The 7836-nt window shown below is 39.4% G+C and overlaps 1 non-coding gene across 1 annotated transcript; it reads left to right on the top strand.

The window, feature by feature from the left end:
• Positions 1-7384: 7384 nt before the first annotated feature.
• On the top strand, positions 7385-7458 carry trnai-aau (transfer RNA isoleucine (anticodon AAU)). The gene has a single exon. It is a non-coding gene; the product is annotated as a tRNA-Ile (tRNA).
• The last annotated feature ends 378 nt before the right edge of the window (positions 7459-7836 follow it).

The following is a 7836-nucleotide window of genomic DNA, read 5'->3' as shown; positions in this document are numbered from 1 at the left end:
TGTTCTTATTCTGTTGTGTTCTTAGTCTCTTATGTCCTTCCTCTTTGATATTCTGTTTTCCATTCTACCCATATGTCCGTATGGTATTATTTTATCAGTCAGTGTTATTCTTATTGCTTTGGTCTTGAATTTGAGTATTCATTTTCTTAATCGCTTGTGCTCTGATGTTCTTGTTCTCCTATGCTCTCATCCTTAACATTTCATTTTTCTGAAATGTTCATATATTCCTGCTATCTTATGTTGGTCTTCAGATATGTTGTTTTTCTCTTTTATTATTTTGAATTTTCATTCACTTACATTCTTACCTGAATATTTACACATGTTCTTATAGTCTTATTCTCTTGTGTTATAATTCACCTTTGATATAATTATTTTACCTTCCTATTCGCTTATGTTTTATTTGCATACTTACTTATGTTCTGATTTGATCCTGTACTTATTCTCTTTCTTTATTAACTTACGTTTTTAGTTTGTTGTTTTCTTATTCTCCTATGTTAATGTACTTATTATTTTTGTTGTCTTGTTATTTTATTCTCATGTGTTGTCATTCTCTTATGTCCTCACTCTCTTCTTCTGTTATTTCCTTGGTGTGTTACTGTCTTCATTTTTAAATTCCTCATTCACTTAGGTTTTTATGCCGTTATTTATTATTGCCTTATGTTGAATTCTCAAGTATTCCTATTCTCGTCAATTCGTTTTTTCCTACGTTAAAATTCCGTATTCTCTTTCTCCAATATTCTTATTCTATAAGAATCTTTTACTTTAATTGTTTTACGCTCATATGCCATGAAACATATTCTTAATTTGCCAGTTTCCAAGTCTTACGTTCTTATGATTATTTGTGTTATTGTCTCTTATGTTCTTACTGCTTGACGTTTCTATGGTTTGCTGACTCATGTTCTTATTCAATTACATTGAATTCTATCTGAATCTGCCGATTTTAGTCTCTTATGTTCCTCTTTTCCTAATAATAAATAATCTTATTTACTTATTCAATTACATTCTTATTCTGCTGTTCTCTAATTCTGATATTTTTTATTCTCTCATCATCTTGCGTGTTTTTCTTATGATCTTTTTCTTTTATTTTCCCATGTTGCTGCTCTCTTAGGTTCTTATTCACATAGATTGATTTCTTTTCCGTTCTTATTATTTTATCTGATGTATTCCTTTTCTTGTTCATAAAAGCACTTATGCTTTTGTTTTCTGAAGGTCTTATTCTCGTAACATCGTACATTCTTATACACTTACATTTTAAACTCTACAGTCCTTTGTATGTCCTCGCATATTTATGTTCCAATTCACTTATTTTCGTGTTATCCACTTATGTAATTCTCTGGTTCATGTGCTTATTCTCTGATGCTCTTCTGTTTCTGTTCTTCTGTTTAATTATTCCACTGTGTTCCTATACTGTTATGTTTATATTTTTGTACTCAGTCATGTTGTTACTCACTTATATTGTTTCTTTTTCGATTTAAATCTCATGTTTTTTAATTCTATATTCATATTTACATATTCATATGCATATTCATTACAGACTAAGAGGATGCTCTTAGTCTGTAATGCTGAAGGATGAGGAGATGTTCTCCTGAGTGAATGTTGCCAGAAATGGGACTGGTAACATGAATTCATGGTGAGCCAACAAGTGTTCAGTTGTGTAAAGTGAGGCTGGAGAGCGCACGCGAGTGTCGAGTATATGTGATACGAGTACTGGACAAACTCTCACATAAAGGAATACAGTTTGTCCTTGCAAACGATGCAGCTCATTCACCGGTAGGCGTGCTGCCTAATCTAGTTGAAAAACCAGTGGATGCATAGGAAATGGTAGGTCTGGAGTATGTTTATACAGAATTCTTTTCAGATTGCGTGGTCACACAGTCACAGTCGGACACGCTGAAGTGAGGGGAAATCAAAAGGCACAAATAAGGAAGCTGACCAGCTTCTGATCAGGTAAGTGGCACAGAGAATGAAGAAATAAGTAAAATGCAAATATCTTTAGCTCTGCTAATCTGATTGAATTACAGCAGAAAGATTAGGAGTTTTAACCAGTTTTATTTAAAAGGTATACACAGAGAAGGAGATTGAATGCATTAATGTGTGTTATTACATAGCAAATGATGTCTTAATGAGGAAATAGAAACCATCATATATTCAAGCAGATGAGAAATGGGCAGATATTCATCAAATAGTTTTGCCATTACGTATAGAAAGGATGTGCAGCGAGTGGCGCATGAGCTACCACTTGGAGGTCAATAAGGGGTGTGGAAAGCACTGGTTCAAATGCAAAGACATTTTTACTGGCCTGGACGACGCAAGGATGTCGTTGAAATTTGCCAGACGTGTCATACATGTCAGCTAATCGGAAAACCACAGACAGAATAAAACCTGCACCATTAATACTTATTAGAACATTTGAGGAACATTTCACAAGAGTATTTTTGATTGCCTAGGGTCCAAACCTCGAACAAGTTTTGAGGACATATATTTGTTAACAATAATGGATGTTCCTTCTAGATTTACAGAGGTAACATCACAACAAAAAGGAGTGTAGAATAATTACTTTTTTCAACTAGATCTAATCTAACAAAAGTGATCCAGTTGCGTCAAGTATAATACCTGACGTCCAAACTATTCAAGGACTTTGTGGATAACTTGGAAATAAAGCAATCAACATCTTTGCATACCAGCCAATGTCGATGCGAGCGTGACAGAGATGGCATGAAACACTGCAGACCGTGTGAACCGGTTATGGTCAGGATTATACAGATGATTGGGAGTACGAGAGATCAGTTTGTACATTTTGCGATCAGAGATGCTCCTAATGAATGGAATAAATTTACTTCAGGTAGGTATCGGTCCAGTCAAGGATAGTAGTGGGAAGTTGTGTGTGGAGGCGCAGGAGATTGGAGAGACACTGAATCAATACTTTTCATTAGTATTCACTCAGGAACAGGACACTGTTGCTGACGTGAATATGGAGTCACAAATGATTAGAATGGATGGCCTGGAAATATGCAGGGAAGAGGTTCTGGGAATATTGGAAAGGATGAAAATAGATAAGTCTCCTGGGCCTGATGGCATTTACCCTAGGATCCTATGGGAAGCTAGGGAGGAGATAGCAGAGCCATTGGCCTGGATTTTTATGTCGTCATTGTCAACGGGAATAGTACCAGAGGACTGGAGGATAGCGAATGTGGTCCCATTGTTCAAGAAAGGGAGTAGGGATAGCCCTAGTAACTATAGGCCAGTGAGTCTGACTTCAGTGGTGGGCAAAGTCTTAGAGAGAATGGTAAGGGATAAGATTTATGAACATCTGGATAGGAATAACGTGATCAAGGATAGCCAGCATGGTTTTGTGAAGGGCAGGTCGTGCCTCACAAACCTTATTGAGTTCTTTGAGAAGGTGACTAAGGAAGTGGACGAGGGTAAAGCAGTAGATGTTGTGTATATGGATTTTAGTAAGGCGTTCGATAAGGTTCCCCATGGTAGGCTAATGCTAAAACTACGGAGGTATGGCATTGAGGATACATTAGAGGTTTGGATTAGGAATTGGCTGGCTGGAAGGAGACACAGGGTAGTAGTTGATGGACTATGTTCATCTTGGAGTGCAGTTACTAGCGGTGCACCACAAGGATCTGTTTTGGGACCATTGCTTTTTGTTATCTTTATAAATGATCTAGAGGAAGGACTTGAAAGCTGGGTAAGCAAGTTTGCGGATGACACAAAAGTCGGTGGAGTTGTGGATAAGGAGGAAGGAAGTGGTAGGTTACAGCGGGATATAGATAAGTTGCAGAGCTGGGCAGAAATGTGGCAAATGGAATTCAATGTAGCTAAGTGTGAAGTCATTCACTTTGGTAGGAGTAACAAGAAGATGGATTAATGGGCTAATGGTAGGCTACTTGGTAGTGTGGATGAGCAGAGGGATCTTGGTGTCTATGTACACAGATCTCTGAAAGTTGCCACCCAGGTAAATAGTGCTGTGAGGAAAGCATATGGTGTACTGGGCTTTATTGGTAGAGGAATTGAGTTCCGGAGTCCTGAGGTCATGTTGCAGTTGTATAAGACTCTGGTGCGGCCTCATCTGGAGTATTGTGTGCAGTTTTGGTCGCCATACTATAGGAAGGATGTGGAGGCATTGGAACGAGTGCAGAGGAGGTTTACCAGGATGTTGCCTGGAATGGTAGGAAAATCTTATGAGGAAAGTCTGAGGCACTTGGGGCTGTTCTCATTGGAGAAGAGAAGGTTTAGGGGAGATTTGATAGAGGTGTATAAGATGATTAGGGGTTTAGATAGGGTCGACACTGAGAACCTTTTACGGCTAATGGAGTCAGGTGTTACTAGGGGACACAGCTTTAAATTAAGGGGTGGTAGGTATAGGACAGATGTTAGGGGTAGATTCTTTACACAGCGGGTTGTGAGTTCATGGAATGCCCTGCCAGTAGCAGCGGTGAACTCTCCTTCTTTATGGTCATTTAAGCGGGCATTGGATAGGCATTTGGAAGTTATTGGGCTAGTGTAGGTTAGGTAGGATTCGGTCGGCGCAACATCGAGGGCCGAAGGGCCTGTACTGCGCTGTATCTTTCTATGTTCTATGTTCATTTTCATTAGCTTTTGGACATCAAGTTAGAAGGCGATTAAAATTGATTGAGGAGAAAGTAATTAGTCAGAATTCAGAGACTTCCCATTTGGAATACGTCAATTTTTAGAGGACGACTAAATAGAGCTGGAGAGCTGGCTGGACTATATTTAAAAGTATTACAGCACAAAGTTTGTGCGAAGATTTGTAGCTCGGGTGCTTGTTGTAGTGGTTCTGTTCGCCGAGCTGGAAGTTTTTGTTGCAAACGTTTCATCCCCTGGCTAGGAGACATCATCAGTGCTCTGGAGCCTCCTGCGAAGCGCTTCTTTGATGTTTCTTCCGGCATTTATAGTGGTCTGTCCTTGCCGCTTCCGGGTGTCAGTTTCAGCTGTCCGCTGTAGTGATTGGTATATTGGGTCCAGGTCGATGTTTCTGTTGATGGAGTTTGTGGATGAATGCCATGCCTCTAGGAATTCCCTGGCTGTTCTCTGTCTGGCTTGCCCTATGATAGTAGTGTTTTCCCAGTCGAATTCATGTTGCTTGTTGTCTGAGTGTGTGGATACTAGTGATAGATGGTCGTGTCATTTCGTGGCTAATTGGTGTTCATGTATGCGGATTGTTAGCAAGTTCAGAGGATATTGAAGTGGGCATTCCTCAAATCAAATTGAACAATAAGGAAGTTGTCAAAAATTGGGATAAAATATTGAGTTAACTTCCACAGGAAGATCGAAATTACCTAAAAGAGATATCACTATCACCATAGGAGATATGGAGAAACAAACAGGAAGTACTAACACAATTTTTCACTTGTAGATATAGGAGATGCTTTTTCCGATTAAGCAGCAACCTTATTGGCATAATCCTCTAAAGTTGGCACAGGTTCAGAAGGATATAGAACTCCAAGATGTCACAATCGAAGTGAGTTTCAGTGTCTGCACCCCACTTATAGTCATGGTTCCAAAGCTAGATATTACCCAATGGTCATGCATTGGCTATCACAATGTTAACGCTGTTACAAAGACTGATGCATATCGAATTCCATGGTTGGTGTACTGCATCGAAAAAAATTGACAAACAACATATATTTCTAAGTTGGACTTGCTCAGAGGATACCACTGTCAGAAAGATCCAATGCAATTCCGACATTCGCAGCGCCAAAGGAACCACACCAGTTCAAAGTCATGCCGTCTGGTATGTAAAACTCTCCTGACACATTTGAGAAACTGACTAATAAGGTGATTGACGGATTATCCAACTGTGTGGTGTGAGAAACAAACTAGTTAAAATTTAGACGAGACCACCAAAGCTGGAAACAAGACAGTTTATTACGAACTTGCAGGTAAGGGTTTCAATTGCATAAGAAAATAAAAGCAAATTAGAACTTAGCTCAAACGGTATAACTGTACACTAACCTGAGTGAGGTCATCTCTCCAGAATCCTAAATATGCAATCTCTCTTACTATTCTGCCTCTACCCAACTATGCACCACGCCCATTGCCCCGTTCCTTCCAAGTTGGCAATTTCCTCCTTGCACGTGCTGTCATAAGGCTAAACTCTCATCTCGATGTTCCCCTTTGTAACTTCTTTCATTATCCATAGGTACATTCCGTTCTAGTACATACACCTTAACAATGTATCTTTTTCATTCTTCGCTTATATGTTTCAGAAATCTTAAATATTACGGTAAAAGCATTTATATTCTTTAATAAAACTACATTAAAGTTAGTGCATAATTATCTATAATTATGAACTGAAAAGTAGAGATACTCTTCCCGAAATACCAGCAGGGTTAATAGTCCTCTTGCTGTACCCCTTTTCTGTAAGTTTTTGCTCTATCTGCAAAAACAACAGTGTTCCCCATTTCTTTTCTTAACCATTTGTTTTGATTTGTTTTTTTTGCAATCTTATTTTCTGCTCTTTTTAACCCTCTGGTGCAGAGGTTCACAATTGAGTTACTCTCTCTTTCTTGAGCTTGTGCTATTATTGTCATGACCATTATTGGTTGTTGCTCGTCCTGCCTTTCGAATTCTCACCCTCCCACACCAGATTCCAAAGAACAGTGAAAAAAAATAAAAATAACAAAGATAAATAAAATAATTGAAATAAAATTATCTGAAGTTGTTTGAATTTAACAACTTCAGAAAATTTTACTTCATTATTTTATTCATTTTTTTTATCATTTCACCTGCAATGTCATAGAGCCATTAGATATGGACAGCACTGAAACCACAGCCTTCGGGCGAACTCTACCATTCCGAATAGAAATTTGCAACAGATCATGCCGCAATTGCATGCGCTTGACCTATGTCTCTCTAAACCCTTCCTATTCAAATACATTTCCAAATTCCTTTAAGGCAATGGAATTGTACCAGCCACCACCACCTCGTCTGGCAACTTATTGCAGACAAGCACATTCCTCTGCGTGAAGCTGTTGCTCCTCACTGCCTGTTGAATTCTCACACTCCCACACAAGATTTATACGCTCTCGTTCTTCACTGTCCCACCTGAGCGAAAGGAACTTATCCAATTACCCGATTCATGCCCTTCCATGACAAGCTGCAGCTGAGCTGGTGGCATTGCGATTGAAATTGCATGCGTCCGAACATTGTGCTTAATTTTGGATATCAGAGCAAATGGTTAGCTCGAGTGTGTGCGTTCGGAAAAGTCAATGTTTTTTTTTGTCAAAAAGCTTTGCAACGGAAGGAAATACTTCAGACGATCGTGCGATCGATTGCAAATCAGAAAACGAATAGCCGCCGTGGTTGTGAGCGCAGGCAATATAAGCCTTTGTTTTGAGAGCATGACTGCGTAGGTCAGTTAGCTCAGCTGGTTAGAACGTGGTGCTAATAACGCCAAGGTCGTGGGTTCAATCCCCACGCTGACCATGTGCAGTGCTCGTCTCGTCCGCTGTGCTGTGTCAAGGTTTGTCGTGGCTTTTGCTTTCACCGTCTGCAAGAACTTGTCACATGATCGATTCAGATGTGTATTCATTCGAAAGCCGACCATCGCTGTCATGGAACATTAACTCGTTGGTCCTATGCCGGATCTCAGCTGCGTTGCTGTATTTCCAAACAAAGTGAATCACAAAATAACCAAGCAGAAAGCCTCACCAGCGCAATAAAACATTTGACAGGGATAGACGCACAACGCGATCACCGTACCCATGATGACTGGTGGATGTTGTCTGCAGCAAATCAATCAGTCTCAATTGTTTTCACAAAGAATTGCAAAACATGAAATATATAAAGTATTAAGTCGACCTG

Source organism: Hemiscyllium ocellatum, chromosome 48 (assembly GCF_020745735.1).
Source record: "Hemiscyllium ocellatum isolate sHemOce1 chromosome 48, sHemOce1.pat.X.cur, whole genome shotgun sequence".
Classification (NCBI taxonomy): domain Eukaryota; kingdom Metazoa; phylum Chordata; class Chondrichthyes; order Orectolobiformes; family Hemiscylliidae; genus Hemiscyllium; species Hemiscyllium ocellatum.
This window is presented reverse-complemented; position numbering and strand designations above follow the sequence as displayed.